We start from the raw sequence: 13,377 nt of genomic DNA, 5'->3' as shown, positions 1-13,377 counted from the left end.
AGGGAAACGAAGAAGGAAGGAAGGATTGCTTCTGTTTCTCTGGAGGAGCCCAGTCTTCACGTCCAGCTTGGATGTTTCTCTTGGCTTTTGGTGCAGACTCTTCGTGAGCTCCCGGCGTGCAGACAGCCCGTTTATGCTCTTCCTTGTCTGACCCTGCGGGCAGCCACTGCAAGCCAATCTTGTGAATTCTTGTATATCTGTACATCCTGGATTAAATCTGTTTCTCTAGTAAGCGCTGATTACTACAATCAACAAATATTTTTTGATCACCATTATGTAAGACAAGAAAAACTGCACCCATTTAGCTAGCAATAGTGAAAATTCTTAACATAAACCTGCGCTTTCCACAATCACTCTCATCCTGGGTGCTCTGGGCTTGGGGGAAGAAGCAGAACACTTGGGCAGGTGCCTTGGTGACCACATTCCACATTCAATTTTCATTCATGATTAAAACATAGCTTCTTTGGACAAATATTCCCATTTTTTAAAAAGGAAATTTTAAGAAATAGGATCTGCTTTAGTCAGCTCACATTTTTTGATATCTTCAAGAACAAACACATCAATGGAGAGTAAGATGCATAAAATAGCTCAATATGGCTACACTGAAATATGAATGTTCATATTAGTGAAAGCCAATTAAAACTTAATAGAAAGCTATTATCTAAACTGACTGGATTAAATATATTGCTGTTAAGGTCACCATTAACTTCTCCTGGCTGATGGGATTAATGGATGTGGTCATAGGCAGAATATGTGCCATTTTTTACAAAGAAACTAGTGCACATACATGCACATGCACACGCATGCATGCGCACACGTGCACACGCACACACACACACACCTGCAGTAAATTTCCACTGGCTCAGCTTTGGATTGGTAAATTCCAACTCAGTCTCCTCTCAACAAACTGTCCAATCAAACAACGTTCCTTAAAGATGACATCCAGCCAGAAAAATAAATGCTTACCATGACAGCTTCATGACATAGTCTGCAAAGTTGAAGACAGCCTCTGGCTAGTGATGATAACTACACTGTCAGATCCATGTTTTACAATGAAACACTGGCGGGCAGAATGGAGAACCACTTCAAGGCTCTCTCTGCTTTAATAATGACTCACTGTCCTGAGAGCCTTCACTCTCAGTGAGGATAAGCCCTGAGGTAGCTCATCATTTGATGGTCACTATGACAACGCTAAAGCTTTCAGAGAGGCTCTGGTTCTGCAGGAGGTTATACGTTGGGTCTGATTTCGAGAGAATGCTGTGGTGGAGAGGTAAGGGCACTATCACTCATTGAAATGTAAAGTGAAATCATTGCCATCCAATAAAGTATTTCTCTGTGCACCATTAACCCAACCTATAAAGGGCATTTTGCAATAGGAGCCATAATAAATACTTATTCACCGTACATTATCATCCAAAACTAGGAGCACTGAATTGGTATTTGAAGCCTCTCAGAAGTTGTTAAATGGTACAGCCTGATTTTTAAAAAACTGAACACTTCCAAAATGTATTACAGATTTAACATGCCTTATCCAAAGTGCTTGGGACCAGAAGTATTTCCAATTTCAGAGTTTTTCAAATTTTTGAAATGTTGTCATGGGTTTTGCTGGATAAGAGGTTCTCCTCTGAAAATCTGAAATATGAATTGCTTCAAAATCCAAGGATTTGGGATTTTGGGGTTACAGATGGTCAACCTTTACTCAGAAACCAGGTAATATGCAATCACATATGAGCCAGACTATGAGTAATCTTTTCAACATGCACGGAAAGTGTTAGGTTTTGACCACACGTTTGTAGATTTTAAGTGTTCAGTCGTTTTAAAATCAACCTGTACAAAAGCATGGACATGTAATCTGAGGGCCAATGATCTCCCAAAATGAAAGTTAGGTGATATGTGAATACCCCTGAAGATATATGCAAAACTATTGCTTAGTTGAGGGTTAAAGTTATTTAATTTTATCCTATATAAAAATGTATCTTTATATAATGGACATAGAACCAATAAAAATTTTCACTTACAGAGTTTTCAAGGAAGTTGTAATTATTTAATTATTGGGTTCATCTTAAATGAATTCAGAATTGAATAAACTACAGTTTTTACAACTCTGGTAGACATACAAACACTATGTTAAAGTACACTACAACCCTGGTCACACTGCGACATTCCCATCGCTCTTGCTGTGGACCCAGGGCCACTGTTGGTCATAGAAAATCTCTTTCTAATTCACATAAATTTTAAAAGGATCCCTGACGCTATTCCTTTTGATGAGAATATGGCAGTGGTACAAAGGGGAACAACTCTCTTTTTTGAGTAGTACTGGGGATTGAACCCAGGGCCTTTGCACCAACCTATATTCTGGGTCCTTTTTTATTTTTTACGCTTGAGACAGGTTGCACTAACTTGTTAAATTATCCGCACTGGGCTGGAACTTGTGATTATCCGGCCTCAGCCTCCCAGAGTGCTGGGGTTACAAGCATGAGCCCACACAGACATCTTTTCAGCATTTCAGATTTTGCATGCAGCATGACCTTCAACTCCAGCCCGGCTCAGCTGTGTCCCTTTTCACAATACACAAGACATCCTACTGTGTACAGTGACTCTACAATACTTTCACTAATTAAAAAAGAGAGTAGGACACACTTTTATGTTATAAAAATAAGAACTCTATTTAGCTGTTTCTAAGATTCAAGTTCTAACTTAGGTTTTCTGAAATTGAAATATCTTGCAGCACTATACCTATTATGCTCCTCAATAAACTCTATACACTGAAGGTACCCATAGAACAAAACAACAAAGAATATTAAGAAAGAGAAATAATTCCAACTTCTATATATTGTTTCCATCCAAAATAATAGGTCTTCTTCTACTTAAAAAATGATTCCCTACAGATCTATTAACAGAGCGCTTTCCCTTATCTTCTGATTTTGAGGACTCCTTCACTGAAACAATCCTCCTTGACCCAAAAGCAGCTTGTTTATATTCCTTTTGTGGCCTTATGATGTTCTGCTTTGTACTGAGTTGTAATTCCCTGTTTTTCCCAGTGCTCAGGATTGAACCCACGGCCTCTGCACTGAGCTACTCTCCTCGTCCCTTTTCAAATTTTTAAGTTTTAGATAGTATGTCACTTAATGACTTAATGACTATTAAGTTCCTCAGTCTGGGCTCAAACTGGAGATCCTCCTGCCTCAGCCTCCTAAAGTGCTAGAATTACAGGCTCATAGCACTACACCCAGAATGTACCTCGTTTTTTTCACCTGCTGACCTGAGATCTCCCACAGCACAGAAACTATGGACCTTTCTCCCCAGGCAGCAGAGTGATCAAGTTGGAAGCATTCTGGGCTCTGGAATTGAACCGATGGGCTTTGAGGTCCTGACCCTGATGTCTTCTAGCTCTGTGATGTTGAGGAAGTTGCTTTATCCTACTCAGTCCCATTCCCATATTTGTAAATGGAAATAATACTTAATTCATGAAATTGTGTGCAGGTTAAAAAGGGTGCGGGTTGTAAAGGATGGACGCTGAGCAGTTTCCTTTTAACCGACTATCAGTATCTTTTGGAGGCAGCCTGAGTTCTAGAATGAGAGATTCAGTCCTGGCCTGGCCTCTCATTGTGTCCGCTAACTACAGCTACTGCTGTGTCTTGGCATCTGGGTGCCGTGCAGGCGGGGATCTTATCTGTCTGGTCCGCCGCTGTGTCCTTAACATCAATGCAGAGCCCAGCACTGCTGTTGAAGGAATCAGTGAAGGATTAAAACACAAAACCATCTCCTCACCACACTATTTCAAGAGTTATAAAAAATATGCTGCAACTACCACTCACAGTGACAATGCTTGGCACACAATAGCCGATTTTTAAATTTTTATTTTATTTTTATCTCATTTTGCAGTGCTGGGGATTGAGTCTGGGGGGCTCTACCACAGAGCTGCACCCCCCCACCTTTTAAATCTTTTGAGGAGAAGTCATGCCATCATCTTCACACTGGCCTCGAACTTGCTATCCTCTTGCCTCAGCCTTCCAAGTAGCTGAGGTTACAGGCGAGCCCCACCGTGCCTGCCTACAATAACTGAGTTTTGAAGGTCTAAACAAGTGAACACAAACTGGGTCATGAGCACTCGCTGCTTCTCCTGTAATTACACCAGTGGACATCGGAGGGCCTGGTTCGTGGCTGGATGACTCGTATCTTCTAGTATTAAATGTGTGCGTAACTACAACACAGTGTTATTACAGGCAGCAAGATCACATGTCCACTTAGTAAATATTTACCAGCATTTAGGAAGGGAAGGACATGAAAATGGCTAAAATATATGTCATCAAGTACATCTATGTTAGGAACGGAACCTAAAGGAGATTGCACAAGATCATAATGGGTAGAAGGGATACATGGGAGTCCTTTTCCTCACTTTATTTCAAACACTTTCGTAACTGACCTTTCTGCTTCCTCCCATGGAGGCAAAGAGAACACTCCCATGACCTTTGGTTATAAATGCCAATAGCATAGACACAGATCACACGCAGAGGTCGTTATGTGTACCCTGATTTAAATAGTGTACAAGGTGTTCATGTGTCAGAACATTATACCACACACCATACGCATGTGATAAACTTTATATCTTTATGCATCTGTCCTAGAAATAAATTTTAATTAATGAAAAGAAAAAAGAAACGGGCTATGCAGGTCAGGAAAGGGGAGTTTCCTGCTGTCCTACATATTTCTTCACCATTATTACGACGTGACAAGAAGGACTATGCAGAGGTGGGAGTGGGTGGTGGGAGGGTTAAAAACAGCTGGGAGTCTAAAAATAAATGATTGCAGCCAGGCACACCCCTGTAATCCCAGCACTCAGGGAGGCTGAGGCAGGACGATGGTAAATTTAAACCCAGCCTGGGTAATTTACAAACTAGTAAGATTCTGTCTCAGAATAAAACTTTAAAAATAAGAAGCTGGGGATACAGCTTAGTGTGAAAGCCATGGGTTCAATGGCCAGTACTGCAAAAAATAAATATATACATAATATAAATGATTGCACCCTATTCATAACCCGGACGCTAGGTGATTTAACCTAAAACACTCCAAATTGATGCATGTGTCCTAGCTTGCCCACACAGACAGGAGAGGAGACGCCAGAGGTAGTGCCGGCATCTGGTTCATCAAATGGAAGGAGTACAGGACTCTTATGCTGAATTCTCCATTTGAAATTTATTAACATACGTGTATACTCTGAGATCAATAAATCTTAATTTAAAATACATAATATGACATATAGTTAAAACAACATTATATGTCCTCATTTAACAATTTTTAGGCAAAAAGCTCTAAACAGTCACCTCCTGGCATAGCCTTGGGCTTGCTCAGCTCCCTTTATGCTCTCTTGGTCACTAACGATGGAAGCAGATTGCTGGCCACCACGGGGAATGCAGGACGCTGCTCACAGCAATGACACAGCTTGAAAATAATGAGCAGAAAACATCCTGGGATCAAGGACACAAGACAAGAAGAAGATTGGAGGGAGGGGGAAGAAAAAGGATGAGACAAGACAAAGGGACAAAGGAAAGAAATAACAAGCTACCAAGTTCCATTCACCCAAGGATTAATTGTGCCTCACATTGGGCTGAGGGAGCTCTGAGGAACGGTCCCTCCTTGCTCTGGGCAGCACTAATTAGATGGGGAACACGATGCTGATCTACGTGAAGAGGATGCTGGGAGAATCCTCTACTTCAGGCACTGGGCTACATGAATGGCGAGGGCTGCTGGGGGCAGGAGGTAGAATTAAACTGTGAGCAGATGATGTGTGTCTTTGATCTCCTCCTGGCTCACTTTATGCCAAAAATCTTCTAATCTGCCCCCTCCTACTTAGTCCACCCGGATGCAACAGAGACAGAAAGTGAAAGGAAGGCCGCTAGGAGTGAAATGAGAGGGAAAGATAGGAAATCAGCCCCATTCCCAGACAGGGGCTCATCAGTGTGTACAGGGGTAGACCAGATGTCTACACTTGTCCGTTCTCTGGTTTCCCAAGGCCAATGAAGATCAGAGTTCATACCATGTGTGACTGAAAGAAAGCTTTGTCTTTTACCAAGTTCTCCATCCCATGCTCTTTGCACACATCTGCTCTCTGCCACTGCGGTCCCCTGAGGTAACAGCATGGAGCCAGTTGCTGTCCAGGTCTTTGCTTTTGTTCTCCCATCATCCCCTTCCCTAGGGGCCTGCCTGCCCACCCTGCCTGGTCTGCTCTACTCCAATCTCCAACACGCGTCCATCCCTGCACCCCCAAAGCACCACAAACACCCGAAAGCTTGAGGCAACCAACGAGAATGAAGTTAGGGAAAACAGCACCTTCCCCAAAATGACTTGGATTCCCAATTTCTTCACCTGTCCCAAGCTGCCCCTACCTGTTTGATGTCGCCTTGGTTAACTTTTTTTCCTGCTCTTGTGGAAATGATTTTTGCTTTAATAATGATGTCATAATGCTGGGCAACCCAAGGTCCTTTTTATCCAAAAGGAATCCTTGGGTCTGGCAAGGTACCATCAGCCACACTACACCTTTGACTTCTGCGACAGATGTGGGGAAACTGAGGAAGGGCAGGGAAGAAGGGGCCTGAGAATACCTAGTATGAAACACCAGAATGGTGCGTGGAGGCTCGGAAAGTGCATACTGAAGGTAACTGTCTAACTTCATGTTATTTCTATAACAGTTTTTCTCATAGTAGATAAGCCTCTTACGAGAAAAACTGAAGGACTATCACTGGGAAATTTAAGTAGGCTGCAATTTTTTGTAACATGAGGTTGTACGGCTTGTTCTTTTTTAGAAAAATGCCGGCCCTGCCTTATCTCTAAAGAAAGAAGAATGCGGTAGGACTGCCTCCTTTATTGAGATTGCTGAGATAATAAATTGATGTTATAAGTCCCATTTTAGTGTGTCTGAGTGATAATCTGTTGAAACAGACGGGACATTATGGGGGGAAAAAAAAGCCTGAAAGTGAAATTAGATTTTTCATACATGGGGTAGCAGCTGCTCAGATAACAGAGAAATCCTCAAGAGTAATTTATCAGGTGACAACGCAGTGCACCACAACGAAGACAGTGAGACAGCTTTCAGATGACAGAATGGTCTGGGCCAGCTCGGTGACTGCAGATGACACATGTAATATTCCACATAGTGCAACTATCGAATAATGAATGTTCAAAGATTTATTTTCTGAAATGAAATTGCCTTTGACTCCACATTGTGAAAAGCAGACTTTTAGAGTGTGATCACATGCACACAGTCAGGAGTGAGGTTTGCAAATGCTAGAAGTTTCTGTAGGGATGCGACCTCCCAAGCAGTGCTCACCACTGGACTTCTACCATTGAGATTAGGCCAGTCTTTGTTTGTTTGTTTGTTTATTTTGTTTTTGGTTTTTCTCTGGTACCGGGAACCGAACTCACGACTTTGCGCTTGCCAGGCAGGCGCTTTGCCACTGAGCTAAATCCCCAGCCCCTAGGCCAGTCTTTAAAAGGAGATAAGCCACATTGCTATAAAAACAAGGCAAGAATAAGAACGGCAAACCAGAAAATCCCACAGAATAATTTGAACTAAAGCAGCTCCGTTTCTATCCAGATTTTTAGTAAGGACCACAGAGTTAAACCTTTGTAAATGGCTCTTTGATAGACAGGTTAAAATTACCCTTGTTGAAAAATTGCTGTGAAATTAATTTTAAAGAGAAGGGGTAAAGGGCAACCTCAAGATAAACTTGTCAAGTAGATGAAGGCCATGGTCAGGACAACAATAGGTTTGAGGAGAAGGCTGACTTGATGCCAACTGTTCTTTAGCAAGATTGGTCTGGGGGGTCAGAGCAAGGAGGGCAGACGGGATGGGCAGGAGCGCGGATGCAGGCATTATGCGCCTGCGGCTCACACCAGCTGGAAGGGAGGGTGGGCCCTCGTGAAGACAGAAGACATAGACGTTCGACAGCAGCAGTGATAGGGCTATTTGTTGGCAGAGCCCATTAAGGAAGCAGCGGACATGGCAGGGCTCTCCACCTTCACAGCAAAAGCCCTCCAGGGGTAGAGGCAGCGGAAGCCCCTGACACTGTGGCGCCGGCCTGTCCGCGGGGCCCAGGCGTCCATGCCAGAACCCCAGCGATCATCTTTCTCTTTTTTCCTCTCCACTCACCACGTTGTACCCACTTCACTTCCCAGACATTTTGCACATTCACTTCTTTATTATTAGTGCCGATATCTAAGACCAGCCACCTCTTACGACTCAGCCACAAATCCTCTTCCATGTGGTCCCGTTTGCGCTCTGCTGACCTCGAAGAAATCTGTCCTTCCCCCGAGCACCCAGAGTGCTGTGCCTGTAGGTGGATCTCACAGTCTCAAGCTTCTGGTCAGAACCCTACCTTGAAGGCCCATTGGAAGAAAGCCCGGGTCTCTCTCTACAACCAGCCCGAGGCCTCAGCAGCATCGGCTCACAGGACCAGGCCTGGCCCCTTACATCAGTACCATGCCGCTTGCGGTTCTTTGCAGATACCTTGAACATACTCAGGTCTAGGTTTTTGGCTCCTGGATGATCTCTTGGTTTGGAATTGCTTTCCTTTTCCCTCAACGCTTCTTTATACCTTCCTTGAAAGGCTCGTGTTCTCCTAGAAACTTTCCTAACACCCGCCCCTTCAGCCCGACCACGACAGTTCAGCATCTTCCCCCGTAGTCTCCCGTGCAACGCTCTATGCAGACACTCAGCACATTATATTAAAAGTACTGGTTTGGATCCGTCTTCCCTCTCCTGTCCGGCTGTGAGCCCCTGGAGGTGGGCACCACACTGAAGCATTCCCGTATCCCCAGCTCTTAGCAGAACACAGGTCGTTACCAGATATTTTTGAGTGAATATATGAATTAAGGACAGAGTATAGAGAGGCAAAAAGGCAGAGAACTTAGTTCTGGGGAATGCCCAAGGCTACAGACAGGTAAAGAAGGCAGGAAGAGAATAATAAAAGGTATTGAGGCTCATAAGAAAAATAGGAGGGTTTTTTGTTGTCATCTTTCTAGTTATTAACAAGTAAGTTTCTGTATAAGTGCATATTACTTTCTAAATAAGACCCCCAGGTAAAATGATGAAAGTACAGTATTTATTTCTTTCCCAGGAAGTTGCAGAGGTGACCATCCTGGGCTTCAGAAGCAACCCCACTGGCCTCAGCGAGCTGGCTTTGCCCTCTTGATGGTCATTTCAGACCCAGCTTCTGAGACACGAGAGAAGGGCCCAACCCTCCCTAAGAGACACTCTTTCCTTTTCTTCTGCAGATGCCCCAGAATGTCTTGTAGTCAGTAGGACTACATCAGTGCCCACAGAGACATTTGCTTCAGCTGCAGCAGGCTTCAGACCAATCCCAGGTGACCGTGCCCGGCAGCCTCTCTGGATGACTTGGTTTCCTCCTCAGCTACAACCACAAGGAGCCCCTTCTCCAGCCATGATCAAGCAGAAAGCACTGTACATGTACGAGCTACCTGTTCCCCTTTATAAAGAACCTCCTTATGACCTGAGCACATTCAATCCGGACACTGGTCCCCCTTAAAGTTTCTTTCGGATGGTACATTTTTGCCTGTTCATTATTTCTATCTGGAATAGAGTGTGTTGAGCTGGTTGGTATACGAAGAGCTAGTAACACCACAAGCTGCTGGTGCCAGAAGATGATTAGCAGCAGAGGACGAGGGAAAGTGATGAAGAACTGCTGGCAGCTGTCATCTCCAGTGGCCAGATGAGTTCCAGAGGCCGGCAGCAGCTGCTCACTCCGAGTGGCAAGGAGGGCCACTAGCACCGAACAATCTGGTAGTCACTGGTGCTCAAAGCCCAGAGCTGTTCACACTTAAGAGTTGAGCAAGAACCCTTCCAAGAGCATCTCAGAAACCTGTGCAGGGGCCCACCACCCCCGCACTCTGCCCAAAGAGGAGGGCAGACAATAGGAGGGCCGCCAGCAGGCTCAAGAACCAGCCCACGTCTGATTTCTATCTTACACAAAGCCAAGAATCCACACTACCTGGTGACAGTTCCAAGCAGCAGCGAGAGGGAGAGGAAGAACAAAACAAGCTGTTAGCATTAGGGAACTCCTGAAGTTGCTCCTGGACGGAGGCCCACTCCCAGCTGCAAGGCAGGCAGTCTCTGGTTGAGTATCCACACTCCCAGCAAAGACTTGGAGGAGTTTTCTCCATAAAAGGAAGAAGGGAGACGACTATCATGGACAGCTGGTGGTTTGATGTAAAGTGTTTCACTTTACAATAGAGGGACAGAACTTTCAGGAAAGTAGCCGTAGAAGAAGAAGCTAGATTTCAAGGGATTTAAAATTAGTGGGCAACAAAAAAAAATGGTGATAAAAAGTACAGATCGCTTATTCAGGTTTGATGATAAAATGGAAGAATAGAAATAAGATAGCAACTAGAAAGAACTAGTTGCAGAAGCTTTCAGTTGTTTTGCTTTTCCTGAAGGTGGAATACCTGAGCTTATTGGAAGGGGACAGTGGAAAACAAGATTAAAAATGTCAGAGGCCTGAACCTGGAGATTTCATCCATGGTGAGTCAAGAGGATGTTCTCCTTGTGCAGCTGGGAGGAAGGAGCGGAGTACAGTAAAGAGACACAGACAAAGAGGGGAGAGGAAGTGAGACCGGGAAGGTTGTCGTACCCACCAGCTCTCCAGGTTTGCCTGCTATGGAGCCCCAGGCTCCAAACTTTCCCATTCCTGTGCCTATCACAGAAACAGAACCGTGCAATATTACCTAGGAACCATTCTTGTCTCTAATATCAAAGCCAATGAATCAACTAGACAATAGAAAGTGTCAAAAAAGTATACTGGGAAGAGAGACAAGCTCCCCCTCCCAATCTCTCATTTATTTACATATTCTTCCCTTAAGAATATTTACATATTCTTCCCATAAATAAAGATCACCTTCTCTGTTCTCACAGATAGGGTTTTTGAAGCAAACAGGACAGAGTCCTTGCCTGTGTGGAGTTTGATGTAGAGGGCGGTGTGTATATTTCAGCAATAGCCTTCAGCAGATAACGCCCTGCCTCTGCTACTTTACCCCAGGACTGTGAGAGTGAGAATTTCAGGGGAACAGGAGACAGGGCACATGGTGTGATGGACACCTATCCGCTCGCACTGGTACACTCCATTCCCCAGGGGCTGGAAGAATACAGATTCAGGCCATAAATCCGTGGATCACACACATGGAAAATGGAGACGACAAAATGTCCTCCTTGAAGAGCTCTGAGGAGAGGGGCCTGGGGATTTAGCTCGGTGGCACAGCACCTGCCTGGCAAGCCCAAGGTTGTGAGTTCGATTCCTGGTACCAGAAAAAAAACAAACAGAAGATCTTTGAGGAGAGTCAATAATCCTCTAGGTAGCACCTTACACATCCATGCAGGGCCAATAATCTTAGCTACCTTGGTTTTCTGGGAACAACGTCCACTTCCGTCCCTCTGTTCTCTTTCTCATCGCCTGCTGGCCCACTGTTTGCTTTTAGTTTTGCCCACACTCTCTTGTGTTTGGTCACCAGTGAGCACAGGATACAACATGGACTCTTTGGTTACAAAGTTTTGAGTTAAGAGTCTCGCTCCCTGAGCAATTTTCACCTCTAAGCTTCCATTTTCTCATCTGCAAATGGAGATGGTAATCCTTACCTTGTGGTCAGCTTCTGAGAGTTACAGCAGACGTCTGCATAAAGTTCTTCACACAAGGCTGGTGCCTAATGATCACCAATCAACATGACTATCATGAGATCGTGCTACCAGATAAAGACTCTAGCATCAGCCCAAGCCTGACCGGTTCCAGCTGTTGGCTCAAGTAAAAAAACAAAAGGAATAAAGGCACCTCAAACACTAGAATGAGTTCCACTCACACTTTCTGGGACAACTTTTTGCTTTACAGACCTGGAATGAACCAGGAGCCAGAAGGACAGCAGCCCATGGAGCCTCTGTCAGCCTTGGTAGGGCCCCTGGGCTTGGCCTTCATAATAATAGGAAGTGCTGAGTCACTCTGCCCAGGGGTGGGGTAGGGCGGACTGAAATCCTCCGGGCGGCCTGGTCTCCCGGAGAGCATTCCAGGGCCGGCTCCCTCCCTCTGGTCTCCTGACCCACTTACAGCTGACCTTCTCTTTGTCTCAGCCCTCTCTGTGCTCCAGCCTCTCCCTCACTGGTCCAACTGGTTATTTTCCCTCTCTGGGCTGGAGCCCCCTGATCTCAGTGCTTGAGGCAGAGCTGGAGGAGCAGACGTCCTCACAGACACGTGGGAATTTCCACCTTCGAAGCAGGGGATGCCCAGGGCAGAAACAAGAGCCAAATTTTCCTGAGAACATTGCTCAGATTCTTTTAAACAAGTCAAATGGCAGGGAGAAGGAAGCAAACGAAAGACATACATGAGTGAAACAAAATGAAAATGAAGCTGGGGCGGGGGAGTTAGATGTGTTTTTTACAAGATAAATGGAGCACAACATCTTAATTCTTTTCTTTTTTTTGTCTTTTTCAGACAGAGTTTCACTGTGCAATTCAGGTCGTCCTTGAACTCACTATGTAGCCCATGGTGGCCTCCAACTCACAGCAATCCTCCTGCCTCAGCCTCCCAATGCTGGGATTACAGGCATGCACCACCATGCCGGGTTTAATTCATTTCTTGATCTTATCTGTGCTATCCCAGGGTGCCACCAGCGTTCCCTGCCATCTGTCTTCTGCTGTAGGCTCTCCCTATAATAAATAACAATTTGGGTAACTGACAGACTCTTGCACCATACTATGGAAATGTCAGAAGAATCTTATTTTTTAGGCTGCACAGCAGACACCATGAGTTACAGAGCTGGTCAGCACTCTCAGAGAAGAAGCAACAAAGGAGATGCCGTTGAGCGTCTTTACTAACTGGGGAACCCGGATTCGCAAAAAGACTTAACTTCTGAGGTCTCGAATGCACCGCCTCCAGCCCTGCTCCTGTCCTATGTCCTCACCTGTGAAACGCGGCGTTGTTGGAAGACTGAGTGGTAGCGAACGGCAGCTCTGGTTCCACTGCTCTTCTTGCAACCCTGTCCGCAGGTCATGCAAGACACAGGATGTAGGAGGGGCTGGTGCTTCCTTCCCCCTTTGGGTACCAGTCTCTGAGATTGCACTCTCTCGGCCACTGGGTGTTCCCTACCCTCAGGTGAGGCAAATAATGGCCACTCCGCTGTGGGGGTTCACATGGGTCACCTTTCTCCACACTGGTCATGGAGCGCGGCTATGGTCTGGCTGAGCATTTCCACCTTCCCTGCTCTGTGTGTGTCCCTCCAGCTTCTTTCGAGACAGTTGGAGACCACCATGGGGACAAAGGGCAGGTACACTTCTGTTACCCATTAAAAGTATGGTGTGTTGCTGGGGATATAGCTCAGTGG

General features: G+C 45.2%; 1 protein-coding gene across 3 annotated transcripts in view; it reads right to left on the bottom strand.

Annotated features, from left to right (window-relative positions):
* The window catches only part of Ifrd1 (interferon-related developmental regulator 1), a 45,576-nt gene extending 32,600 nt beyond the window's left edge, over nucleotides 1–12,976 (bottom strand). Inside the window, exon 1 of one of the 3 annotated variants that reach the window (XM_013510566.1) lies at nucleotides 12,958–12,976. The gene's annotated coding sequence lies outside the window, so the exon portion shown is untranslated. Of the gene's footprint in view, nucleotides 1–3,673; nucleotides 3,695–11,644; nucleotides 11,953–12,957 lie in introns of those variants that run through there. The other 2 variants (XM_005377320.2, XM_013510567.1) reach the window with 2 other exon arrangements.
* Between the last annotated feature and the right edge of the window lie 401 nt (nucleotides 12,977–13,377).

Source organism: Chinchilla lanigera, unplaced genomic scaffold, assembly GCF_000276665.1.
Source record: "Chinchilla lanigera isolate Chin_1 unplaced genomic scaffold, ChiLan1.0 scaffold00009, whole genome shotgun sequence".
NCBI lineage: Eukaryota > Metazoa > Chordata > Mammalia > Rodentia > Chinchillidae > Chinchilla > Chinchilla lanigera.
This window is presented reverse-complemented; position numbering and strand designations above follow the sequence as displayed.